The 12,599-nt window shown below is 44.5% G+C and overlaps 1 protein-coding gene across 3 annotated transcripts in view; it reads right to left on the bottom strand.

Annotated features, from left to right (window-relative positions):
- ERICH6B (glutamate rich 6B) overlaps positions 1 to 12,599 on the bottom strand; it is a 2,074,788-nt gene that overhangs the window by 1,661,507 nt on the left and 400,682 nt on the right. Inside the window, exon 1 of one of the 3 annotated variants that reach the window (XM_069640455.1) lies at positions 5,207 to 5,827. The exons of the other annotated variants lie outside the window; for them this stretch is intronic. The gene's annotated coding sequence lies outside the window, so the exon portion shown is untranslated. Of the gene's footprint in view, positions 1 to 5,206; positions 5,828 to 12,599 lie in introns of those variants that run through there. 3 annotated transcript variants of the gene reach the window in all.

Raw genomic sequence — 12,599 nt, 5'->3', positions numbered from 1 at the left:
AGTTATATAAGCACCACTCTCTTTATCCCATAAATATTAATATTGACATCAACCATCAGAAACAAGTGATTAGCAATTTGGTTATTAATTGTAAATCGTAACTCATTGTTGAGTAGTATGGAAATGCCTCCCACTGGTCGCCCTATTGATGGTTTGGTTGCTACATGATGAAATGCTGTAAAGCCATCCAAAGAAAAATTATTGGAACACATAGTTTCCTGTAGAAACATAATAGTGGGGAGTAAATTTGCAGCCTTATTTTGAAACCAATTTAAAAGGTTCTTAAAGCCACAACAATTCCAAGACTGAAGGATGAAGCTTTTACATTATAAGTTTGTAGCTGTAGAAGAGGTAGATGGTGCCGGTATATTAAGAGGAAGTGAAGTAGGTAAGGTCCCTAAAAAACCATTTAGAGCAGAAGTCAGGGAAGCCAATTGTGTTAAAATTTTGGCATTTTCTGATGTGTCAGACCAAGAAACTTTCGAAATATTAGAATTTTTTTCCAGCCGGGGAGGAATGAATTCTAGAAACTGCGTCGCCTTTTCCAGAGCAGAGAAAGCCTGCAAATCCAATCCCAAAAATAGCAAGTCATTTTTGTGTTCCCAAATAAGTTTTGCAACAATCGGCGAAAAGACTTTGCAGAGCATCCGATTGTTGTTAGTCAGAGGCAGCTTTATCCAATCAACATCTTGTGAAATAAGGTTGCGTAATGAGGGAATTTTATACAACGTGTTCATCAAGAAGGAGCGGTTAATAGGTGCCATGCCATTAATCAGGGGATTACTAGACCAGCCAATCAGTGTTTGAGTTTCCTCAGGAATATCATTAAAGGCAACTAGGTTATTATTAGATATTGTAAGTGTTGGAGTAGAGGGAATGACTGGCATAGATAAAGCCGACCCCTCGTGGCTCTCAACACAAGTGGAAACTGGCAATGTAGAACCAAAACATGTAGAAGTTACAATGGGCACAGACTGTGCAATGGTAAATTTTGACTCAGCTGGCAACAGAGTAGAACTTTGTATAGACACATCAGAAGATAAAGGTTGAGGAGTACTATTCTGTAGGGAAGAGGTTTTGGGTTCTATCTGCGAGACTCTGAGAGAGGGAAGATGGTTTAACACTGGAACAGAGGGCAGATTATCCACAACATCAAGCTTAGAGTTAGCCACACTAATTGAGCATGAGGTTTTTTTATTCTCCATAGTAGGAAAAAACATGCACAAATTAGCTTGACAGGAGGCAACAGGCGGCACATTGCCTCCACCACATACAGCACCTACTGCAGCCTTTTGGTCTTCTAAGGAATTTTCTACAATGGGTTGGAGATTTGTAGACCGTAAAAGTTTCTTTTTCCCTTTTTGTGTTTTTTTAACGGATTTCAATTGTAGGGCAATTTGGCTTTCTTCATTTAATTGACTCGAATTTAGTTGTAAATCTTCAGATTACAACTGCGAGATGTTCATTGAAACATCACGTGTTTCACAAGTAGCAGCAGAGCCTTGTCGAAAAGGAGCTGCAAAATCAGTAGAAGATGAAGAGTTTTTATTTGCCTTTGATTTATTTCTGCGTTTCAACGCTCTCTGGTATGCCTTTTTCATTCTGCGTAACGGATGGTATAAATTTGCTGGTCTATCGGAGGCGTACAATGACTCACCAGAGTCATCTCCATCTAAAAGGTTTGTGAGAACAGAAGGACTATCTGGAGAAGGAAGAGTATTATCGTGAGGAGCAGTCAAAGGAGGAGGTACCGCAGTTCCAATAGCTTCCAAATCAAATAATTTTGAGTTGATCATAATTTGTTCTATTTGGAAAATTCTATCGTGTTGAAGTTTAGCTATTTCGGCTAGCTCAGTGGAAGAAAAGATGGAATTTGTGCAATCCACTGATGCCGATTGTGCTACTGCATTCGCAAAAGAAGTAGGCATACCATTAAGCAGAAGGGGAGCATCTACTGTTTGAGTGCTCTGTGAAATGCAAACTTGCATAGCAGGGATAGCAGGCAGACTCTTACCTACTGACTCAGCCATACGTTGAGGGCAAGCTGCATGACAGTTATAACGAGCTTCTTGGTTCAAGATGAAGCCCTCGAGTTTAGCAAGTTGCAGCGAGTTAGATGAAATAGAGTTTCTTAAGTCCTTTAAAAGTTCATGAGTAAATTCATGACCTTTGTCAAGTAAATTAAGAATACCAGACAGGACTGGAAAAGAGTGTAGCTCTTGTTCAATCAAATGGGAAGAGTTCACATCAGTTGGTATGGGAGAAATTAGAGGTTGGGAGTATACCTGAGCAGTGGTAAAGTCTTGAGATAAGTGTTTAAGAGTAGAGTCATGATTGAGAGGATCTTCAAAAAGCAAATTTCTATTTGAGGGAAATGTGCTTCGAGGCGAACCTTCCAATGTTTTCGGGGCAAGGCATTCTTGCACGAGTTTGTTGGATCGGAGTGAGTCTGGGAGTGAGATAGGATGGAAGTGTACTTGCTCACGTAAACCACAAGAGGCTGCAGCTGGCGTAGAGGGTCCTAAAGAGAGGCTAATACGGCGCTCTAGGGCAGATATCACACCAGGTGCCAGCATCGAGGTGTCAGAGATGGCAAGGGGCGATTTACCAAGTTCCCCTGAAAAAACATCGGACATGGTGTCCACATCATTTGCTATTTTTAATGAAAAGGGAGTATTTAGTTTGTCAACAAACAAAGTATCAGGTAACTGAGGAGTGTCTTGCAAAGACAAAGGAAGTCGAGGGGGAGACATTGTTTCGATGTCATGAGAGCTGACAGTATGAAAGGCACTAAAAGAAGGCAATTGTTTCGAAGCTTCCCTCAATTGATCAACCTCCGCATTTGATTTACGGGGCTTGAATGACTGTGGGATTTTTGCCACTTCTTTTAGGCATTTGCCATTCCTAAGTGTCGCGAGTGAGGAATCCATAGGAAAAGCTATCTGCACCTAATCGAAGGAAGAAAATACAGTGCACACCAAATTGTAAATCACCCAGACTAAACTATGTAAGATGTAAAATAAATACGTCTGAGAACAAGAGGCAAAGTAGATGTAAGTCCCAACTGACACGCAATGCCTACCAAAAGACCAAGGCAACCCCTCGCCACGCGCCGCGCACCGCGAACAGCCAACAGTCCTTTGCGGTGCTTCGCGGTGTGCGGCGCGGGTGCGCCTGGAAGCCGAGGATAAGGGGAGGTCTAAGGGGCGTCGCCAGACGCGAGCCAATCACAACGTGCCTTTAAAGTAAAATAGAAAAAAAAAAAAAAAATTAGTGGGATGCTAAACATATGCTTTTAAGTTAGCACCTCCCACAGTCCAAGAGCACACAGTCCTTTCTCCTTTCTCCTTTCTCCAATGCCGTGAGGAAGTGCAATGAGAAAGAAAGCTCAACCACCTGAAACTGACGAAAGTCAGGCGCTGCAAGGAGTTACACAGAAAGACGTCCTCCTTATGAAACAGCAGCGCGAGTGTGAACGCTGTGGCAGACACACAGATGATCCTTCCTCCAGGCGGCACACAAACAGCCAGCAGCTCAGTCCAGGACAGCCAACAGTCCTTTGCGGTGCTTCGCGGTGCGCGGCGCGGGTGCGCCGGGAAGCCGAGGATAAGGGGAGGTCTAAGGGGCGTCGCCAGACGCGAGCCAATCACAACGTGCCTTTAAAGTAAAATAGAAAAAAAAAAATAATAATTAGTGGGATGCTAAACATATGCTTTTAAGTTAGCACCTCCCACAGTCCAAGAGCACACAGTCCTTTCTCCTTTCTCCTTTCTCCAATGCCGTGAGGAAGTGCAATGAGAATGAAAGCTCAATCACCTGAAACTGACGAAAGTCAGGCGCTGCAAGGAGTTACACAGAAAGACGTCCTCCTTATGAAATGGCAGCGCGAGTGTGAACGCTGTGGCAGACACACAGATGATCCTTCCTCCAGGCGGCACACAAACAGCCAGCAGCTCAGTCCAGGACAGCCAACAGTCCTTTGCGGTGCTTCGCGGTGCGCGGCGCGGGTGCGCCGGGAAGCCGAGGATAAGGGGAGGTCTAAGGGGCGTCGCCAGACGCGAGCCAATCACAACGTGCCTGAAACTGACGAAAGTCAGGCGCTGCAAGGAGTTACATAGAAAGACGTCCTCCTTATGAAACGGCAGCGTGAGTGTGAACGCTGTGGCAGACACACAGATGATCCTTCTTCCAGGCGGCACACAAACAGCCAGCAGCTCAGTCCAGGACAGCCAACAGTCCTTTGCGGTGCTAATAGTACAGTCCTAATCTGATGGTGAGGTACCTTAAAAGGGCAGTCTCCAACTTAATGAGGACACACACACACACCTCCCCCCAATTTCACCTCACCTAGCTTAGACATATTTTTACACATCACACCCTACTTGTCAATTTGTCTATCAATAATACATAATTATATCCAAAGCCTTTCTTTGGTGCCTCACCCATGTCTAAGCACATAAGCTAGCTCATCTCCAGGGACCTCTGTCATTATGGCTTGACACACATAATAGCAGTGTTCCTGTCATTATATTGTTTTTGGGGGGGGACTGATGAAGACCTAAACGGGACGTCTCTCAGTCAGGGATTCGGTTCACAGCATCATTCCCTTGTACAGTCTGCCACCTTTCTCTGTCTCACACAGTCTCCTCACAGACATCAACTGCTTCACTGTCATGTCCTCACAATCATTGGCTCAGTCCAATAGCGGTCATGCCGTCACCGGGAAATATCTAGTTCTTTGCAGCCTCCAAGGAGAACCCATGCCACCACCTACTGCCAGACTCCTATCACTGTAGTGCAGAGCAACCCATCCAATGAACACCCAGCATGACACCACACAGCAAGCAACTGATTGGAAAGTTTAAACCCTTAGATCCCAAGTAGCTTTTCCCCAATTTTCTGGCCAGGTAAATAGGAAATTCTGAGCTTCTAAAATTACATTGGGGTTACATGGGGTTACATATTGACATTATATTCGCAGGTAATCAGGTTTGCCAGGTGATGCCATGATACTGTCAGGTACTCGCATCATATGGTAGGTATTGCTAGCTTATTTCAGCCATTGAAATCATATTGATTTATCAATTTTTTTCATAGCGCTAGTATGCCAGGAATATCTGATCTAACCTTATTTAGTAAAAACTTTTTATCGTCTAAAATATTCTGAATGTTTAAGGGAATTTTGAAAGTTTAGAAGATTACTTACAGCTCTGAATACTTGAGGTAGCTGGTGCCAAAGCTCTTGGGCCTTCAAATGCCAACATTCTTCTTCCCTAGAGGCTCTTTCCTGGACGATGATATTGAAGAAGGTTAGCAGGTTCCTTACACCTTACAGCTCAGGTGTTGATTTTCAAATCGAAGAAAAACCGGGCTGCTCTGTTTTGAAAAAGTTGTAAATCCTGAATGTCTTTTTTGGATGCTCCAACAGAGGCTATTCCAGCAGCCCAGGTTTAAGACAGTGACGGTCTTTACTAATTCCATTTTATGCTGTAAGTTGAAAAGTAGGAACACTTTCCCCAGCATGAGGAACTGATGGTGGCATTGCTTAGTAAAATTGCTGATTTGGTATTAATCAGATTTATGCCCCCAAGCAGAGCTAAGGGCACACGCCAGAGTTTGGGAGATGGGATGTAGCAAAAGAACCATGGGTTGGAGAGGAAGAACCATGGGGTGCAAAAGGGACGGGTTAGAAAAAAAAAGAAAGACCGACCCTCAAGAGGAAATAAAAGGGTGGAACAACTGGTCATAAGATGGGTGCCCAGCAGCAGAAACCACAGTAAAAAACAACAGATAAAGTAACAAGTCATCAAAGAATGACAAATGAAGTCAAAGAAGGGCAGAGTCCAGGCATTAGTACTAATTTCAGCATGAGTAGCAATCAAAATGATGGTGGAATTTTAGTGTGACCAACTTGTTGCTGGGTTCTAGTCCTTTGTGATCTAATTCATACACGCTGCTACTGAGCTTTGAACACAGTTAAAGAGATATGCTCATAAGAGAGGCCTGCACATCTTGCCTTTAAACAAAAATAAACCTTCTCAATATCAGCTTATACAATCTTTCTTAGTATTCCTCCATTTCACTTGCTCTCTCGAGTTGGATAATCAAACAACTGGTACATTATAATGCAAGGGTTTCCCTCAAATTACGTTTTTGCTATCTTTATTTCACGGTGAGGCACCTTTTCCAGGTAACTTACCCTTTGTGTTCATAGAAACGTAGAGAGGTGTTAAAAATCAGCTATATCCTATCCTGGAGGGCATTGTTCTTGAGATGTCAGTCTGATTCTATTCTGAGTGTGGTGCAGAGGCACCATTGCTCACAATGAAAAGCGATATTGTTATGTATTTGAACAGCAGCGGCTCAGGTGGTATTGTCTTCATTATGTGCATGGATGACTTTTAACACACACCAGAATGCGATGGATGGGAAGATCAGAATTAATCATAACTGCTGGCATTTCTTTGTGCATCTTCTATTGTTCATTAGCTCCTCTGCAGCAATACAGTGGGGGAACAGCCAGTGCAGATCAGTCTTGGTCCTGCCACCATGGAGACATAGTGTATCAGTTCTGGTTTAGCATTTCAGGCTGGTGGTAGGATGAGGGCTAATTTGCAAATGGCTGATAGCCTTTTCTAATGGCCAGAGCAACGTAAACATGATGGACTAGAAGCTGCCCAGATCAATGTAATTGGTTAAGATGGATTTAAAACATTCCATCTATGTTATGTTGCAAGGTACGGCTCTGACCTCAATTACACAGACCAGCTGTGGAGCCGCGTAGTTTAGTCCAGGAAGCTTTATTGTACATATATACATCTGTATAGGTTCCATTTACATGCAGTATGTACATCACAGGTTCATGCAGACACAAGTCGACATTATGGGAACAGAACCACCGGCCATCCTCTCACTCCAAGCTCAGACCCCCAACTGACATTCATAGAACACTCACACACACATTCACCCAACATTCTCCTGAGCTGACTATCATGCATACATCAACATTCCATCAGCATGCACTCCTGGCCAGTAATACAATACAAGACTGACTTATATTACAACAATTTGTTTCTTTTTTACATCTTTTGTGAGTCTTCTTAAATGGGAGTGGCTATACCCAGACATGGGTCCCTTACTTTAAGCTCCATAGGGAGCCAAGTTAGAGGGTCAACAGGGCTGAAACGTGTGCGTTTGATTTTGTTTCAGTCAGAGGGACATAGCCTAGACATTTGGACTGCTTCCATTAGCAGTGGAATCAAAACGTATTAGCACATGGCAGATACGTGTGTGTGATGTTGTAGATGCACTAAGCATGATTAAATGAAAACTACTCAATGAATACCAGTTGTTATGATTAATTCAAAGAAGTACATCCATCACTTCTTTGGTGTTATCTGATTGCATACAACATTGTGGATCCTGCTACGTCTGTCAGCCACATGTATTCAGAATCATTTGCAATGTGCTGCTGTTCTAGATGCATCTACTTTGCTTGGGTTGGAAATTGTCTTTGAAATCTTATATAGGGGTTTGACTGAACAAAACCTCTGCCAATTTCTCAGACACCTAGACCCGTAAAAACATTTGTATTTTAGATCAACTTTATTGGAGATATTAAATATAAGGCAAAAATAGACTGGGCCTCATTACAAGTTTGGAGGTAGCCTGCCTGTAGTACAGGCATTCTACCTCCAAACTTGCAAAAAAGTCTGGCACCCGCGAATGGGCAATTACCGGGGTATTCCTGCCCCACCGGACCCGGTAATTGCCCCGTAGGGCTCAATGTGAATGGGGATGCCTGTAGCACCGGCACCAATCATTACTGTGCATGTGCTACAGGGATGCTGTGCTACAGGTCAGATCTGGCGGAATGAAGGACACCGGCAAGTACAACTCAGAGTTTGCCGGGTCGGATACAACAGTACCGGCAAGCTTACTGGTATAGTTGTATCTGGACCGGCAAACTTGTAATAAGGCCCTATAGTAATCCCATTTCTAGGGACTTTACATGGCAACCAAAGCAGGGTCAAACACATAGTTTAACAGTGCCATTTAGCAAATAAAGCGATGGGGCAGCATACTTAAAACATCACTTCTGCACAAATACCATGTAGGATAAAGAACAGAAGTTATAAAAAGGTGAATCAAAATACCAAAGCAGCATATTTCCAAAGATGGATAAAGAATACCTCATTCTCAACTTCAATAAACTAGCAAATTCGCAATTCCCCCTTAAAATATCTGTGTTGAATTGATGACCTTGATTTAGACCAAAATTGCTCAGCTCCCTCCATATTCTCTCACTCAGAAAACCCATTGTTATAGGCTCTTATATGTTCAATCTTCTGGAGTTCCTCTCATTATTTCTAATTAAGAAAACCTTAATGTAATTGAACTCATGAGCTCCTTCTTTCAAAATGTGTATTTCCTAGTCACGGATCTCTTCCATTGCCCCCTCATCATTGATATCACTAAATAATATTGGGGATGTCCCAGAAGATCCCACACATATGGACATCATCACTAATCCACTGCTGGCCTTGTGCATCTATCTAATTTTAGCCCCATCTTTGGTCTCTGATATATGGCTAAAGTCTATGAAACAGCATTTACTGTCCTCATGAATATTTTAGAAGAATAACTGCTGCTGCAGACAAAAACATCTCTTGTGCCCTTATTCTGCTAGATGTATCTGTTGCATTTGACACAGTACATCATATTATCCAGCTCAGCCATCTGAAGGCCATCTGAAGGTCAACGTGGACGCGGATGGCACCTCCTTTTTTACTTACCATGCCCACTAGGTAAAGTTGTGTATTTTCTTGTCCCCTTCAAATATGATTAGCTCTGTAATACCCCAGACATCGCTGCTGCCACTGATCCTTTTTAACATCTACTTGTCCCCACTGGCTAACATTCCAAATAACTATGACATTGGCTATCCTATGTACTGAGATGATACACTGCTACAGCTTCAGCCCCAGGAAGACCTTAGAGGTCTCAGTCAGGCCCATTAGTGTTTTCCCTATCCATATTCATAAGTTGATGGCTACCCACTATATCTTCTTAGCCAACACCAAAAAACTGAAATCTTGTTGATGGGAATTGTTAGCAGGGTTGTATGCATTTTGCATGACCTGTTGATTTATTTGTGTATTTTGTTTATTTATCATTGATTTATAAGGCATCCTCATGCCCTACCTACCACTCAGGGCAGAAATCTCAGAGTCATCTTTGACACAGAATTATCCTAAATCCAACATATCAACACTATCACAACACTGCATATTACCATTTGAGAATGCTGAGAGATGTCCTCTCTCGTCTCATGACTTCTCAATTAATTTCCATTTTGTTGTCAGTTGTCATGCCTAGACTTGTCTACTGCAACAACATTTACGTTCGAGCTCTCGCTAAAGCACTACTAAATCTGTAAGAACTTATAGGTACATAGCGAGCCTCACCTTTAGATTGAAGAGGATTAACCACATCACCGGGGGCCTGAAGGCACCATTCATTGCCAAAAAACAGCAAATTGAGTTTAAGGTACTGTGCTTGACCCAGAAATCTATTGAAGGCCAGGCTTTAGACTGTTGATCTAAAGTATTTACACCTTACTAGCCAGCCAGATTGTCCACCCATAGTTTGTTTTACCCCTAACCACCAGGAATGCCCCATTATAGAGGCAGATATCTTAATCACCAAGGCTCATCTCGCTGAAACTCTTCACCAATTCACATAACCAACCCAACTGTTTGACTTTCTGATGAGCCGTAAAGATGCAACAATTCCAGGAATGCTATGATTACTCAACAACACTGCTCTAGGACTGAGAGGCCAACTGTCCGAGGTTCAGGCACACCTCCAAACACTACTTGTTCTCTATGGGATTGGTTGCTAATTTCTTTCTCCCCTAGCCGTACTTTTTCTACTTAACCCCCATCCACTCCTTTGCTCTAATGAGCTATGATGCTACAAGATGACTATTACTGCTCTATAAAAAAATAATACATCTACATAGGATTATTGTTAGTTGATTGTTACATAAACCAGGGATGCAGAGCTTAGGAAGTTGGAAACAGAACAGACATTAGATGCGTTATCATCAGAAAAAGAATAATATCAAGGTACTTTTAATGAGATGAGCAAAATGGTGTATTACAGTTAGTCTTGAAAGACAAACAGACAGCATCCTAGCATTAAGCCAAACTCAGCCTTCTAACTTGCCCCGCCCTCTAAATGTGTTCCTTAAATGCACTCCAGACAATCAACCCAACGATGTTGAAAGGCACGTAGAAGCCCTTCCTGGCCATTATTCCCGCCCCATCTAGAACATAAGGCTGCTTTCTCTCCAGGGATTGGTTCCTTATTTATATCCATGTCCATGGGGTGTCACCTGACTAACCAGTTCAAGGTGAAACATGGAAGTGATGACGTGACTTTGGTTGCACCTAACTCAGGCGAAAGGCAGAGGGCTCAACTCCAATGACAGCTTCTGTTGCGGATGAACTGTTCATTGTGTGTACCACTTTAGACCACTGGCACTGAGCTAATGTCCTTGCGCCAGTAACTTGGGCTGGCCGAAAGTCCATATCAGCACTTGCAGTGCATCTGTGCAGTCCAATATGGTGGCAATCAGCACTGCCTGGGACAGGGTACCCTAGTCAAAGTCCACTAAGATTTAAGGAAACATAATAAAAAATAGGGGCACAATGGTAATGCTATGACACAATGGCCCTCATTACGACCCTTGCGGAAATCAACCGACCGGACCGACATAGCGTAAATAGCGTTTCCGCCATTGCACGATGGAGCAAAGTGCGGCTCATTCCGACCCATCGGGCACGAGCACCACGCCATGGCGGAAGTGCAAAGTCCGCGATGGCGGAAATGACCCCAAAACGGCCCACACCGCCGCCGTACGGCACCCTAGGTGCAATACCGCCACCCATCACAGCGGACACCGCAGTGAGCGCCAACCGGAAAGTACGGTGACCGCAAATATACGGAAACGGAAGTAAAAGCATGGTCCCGGAACGGGAAACATCACACCGTACACCTATAAAACCACAAAATCCACACAACCATAAAAAATACTACCCTGAGACACATCCCAACCCGTCATCCACCCTAGTGAAACCAAGAAAAATGGGAAAAGTAGCGAAGAAAGCGTGCGACCGCAAGCGGCAGGTCCACTTCTCCCGTGAGGAACTCACGGTGCTCACGGAGACCCTCCAGGAGAATGCTGCCGTCGTCTTCTCCACGCAAATGACCAGGACGGCACTTGCGAACAAGAAGGCCATATGGGCCCTGGTGGCACAGCGTGTAAGTGCGGTGGGGACCGCACCCCGCAACCCACAGCAATGCAGAAAGCGATGGGACGACCTGCGGATACGCGTCCGTAGCATACTTTCTGCCAACCGCAACATTGCCACAGCTACCGGGGGAGGATCGGAATCACCCATCAAGTTGACTCCCTGGGAAGAAATCTGTGCCTCCACCATTGGAATGGAGAGCATAGAGGGAGTCGGAGGGATGGAGAAAGGAGTGCAGACATCCGAAGATTCAGGTAGGTGTCCCAAATAAAACAATGCCAAAACCACAATGTCCAATCATGTGAAGTACCACGTGCCCACATAGTGCAACAGGAACACATGTCCAGGAGAACGTCCACATACATAGGCCTGATAGCACACTTTAAAACTCACATCAAATACATAAATAATTAAAAATCCTAAAAACACCCTCTACACGTGCAGATGGCACACCCTAACTGCAGGCTGCCAAACAACTGCACCCTCACTCCACACACAAATGAAACCACCTCCAAGGCCCAGACCCAAATCACCCTCAGGTACCACCCCAATGCATGTGATACATTGCCATTCCAATTCCCACAGACCCATTAATAACGCTCGCCCTCCTTTACTCCACCACAGGGTCCGATCCAAACGACGAGCTCCAGGACACCCCTACCAGCACACCTGCAAAGAGGGCCAAGACCAACGGCCAAAGACCCTCCACCTCAGCTGCACGGATCAAGACACGGCAGCAGCACAAATCAAGTGACAGCACACAGGAGGGAACTCCAACAGGCACCCCAGCAGCTAGCATGCCCACAACACCACCACCACAGGTCCCCCCAATGGATGCCACAGTAGGCACTGCTTCTGGTGGCAGCAGCACCATAGGTGATACTGCATTAATGGCAGCATGCTCCGACACAGAAAACGGGGATGTCGAAGTTAGATCCATCCATGACCTGTCTCAATCCCCCTGTCTGTTCCATCCCGTACAACATGAGGATACCACGCAGGGGCACCCACAAGACGACGACTGGCCATCCCCCACAAGCCCTGTGGCAAGGCAACATGAGGTGATCAGCCCCTCTGTGACACCACCGCAAATGGCCATGGCCCAGCAGAGGCAACAGTCCCTCTACCAGTTAATTGGGCAACAGCAGCAACTGGCCACGCTCCTCAAGGACCATGCCGATGAATGTGGGGGCACTAAGGCAGACATAGAAACATCAACTGAGACACTGAGGGCAGAAATGGAGAGAAGTACAGAGACACTAAGGGCACAAATGGAGAGTA

Source organism: Ambystoma mexicanum, chromosome 7q (genome assembly GCF_040938575.1).
Source record: "Ambystoma mexicanum isolate Mex_15411 chromosome 7q, UKY_AmexF1_1, whole genome shotgun sequence".
Lineage (NCBI taxonomy): Eukaryota > Metazoa > Chordata > Amphibia > Caudata > Ambystomatidae > Ambystoma > Ambystoma mexicanum.
This window is presented reverse-complemented; position numbering and strand designations above follow the sequence as displayed.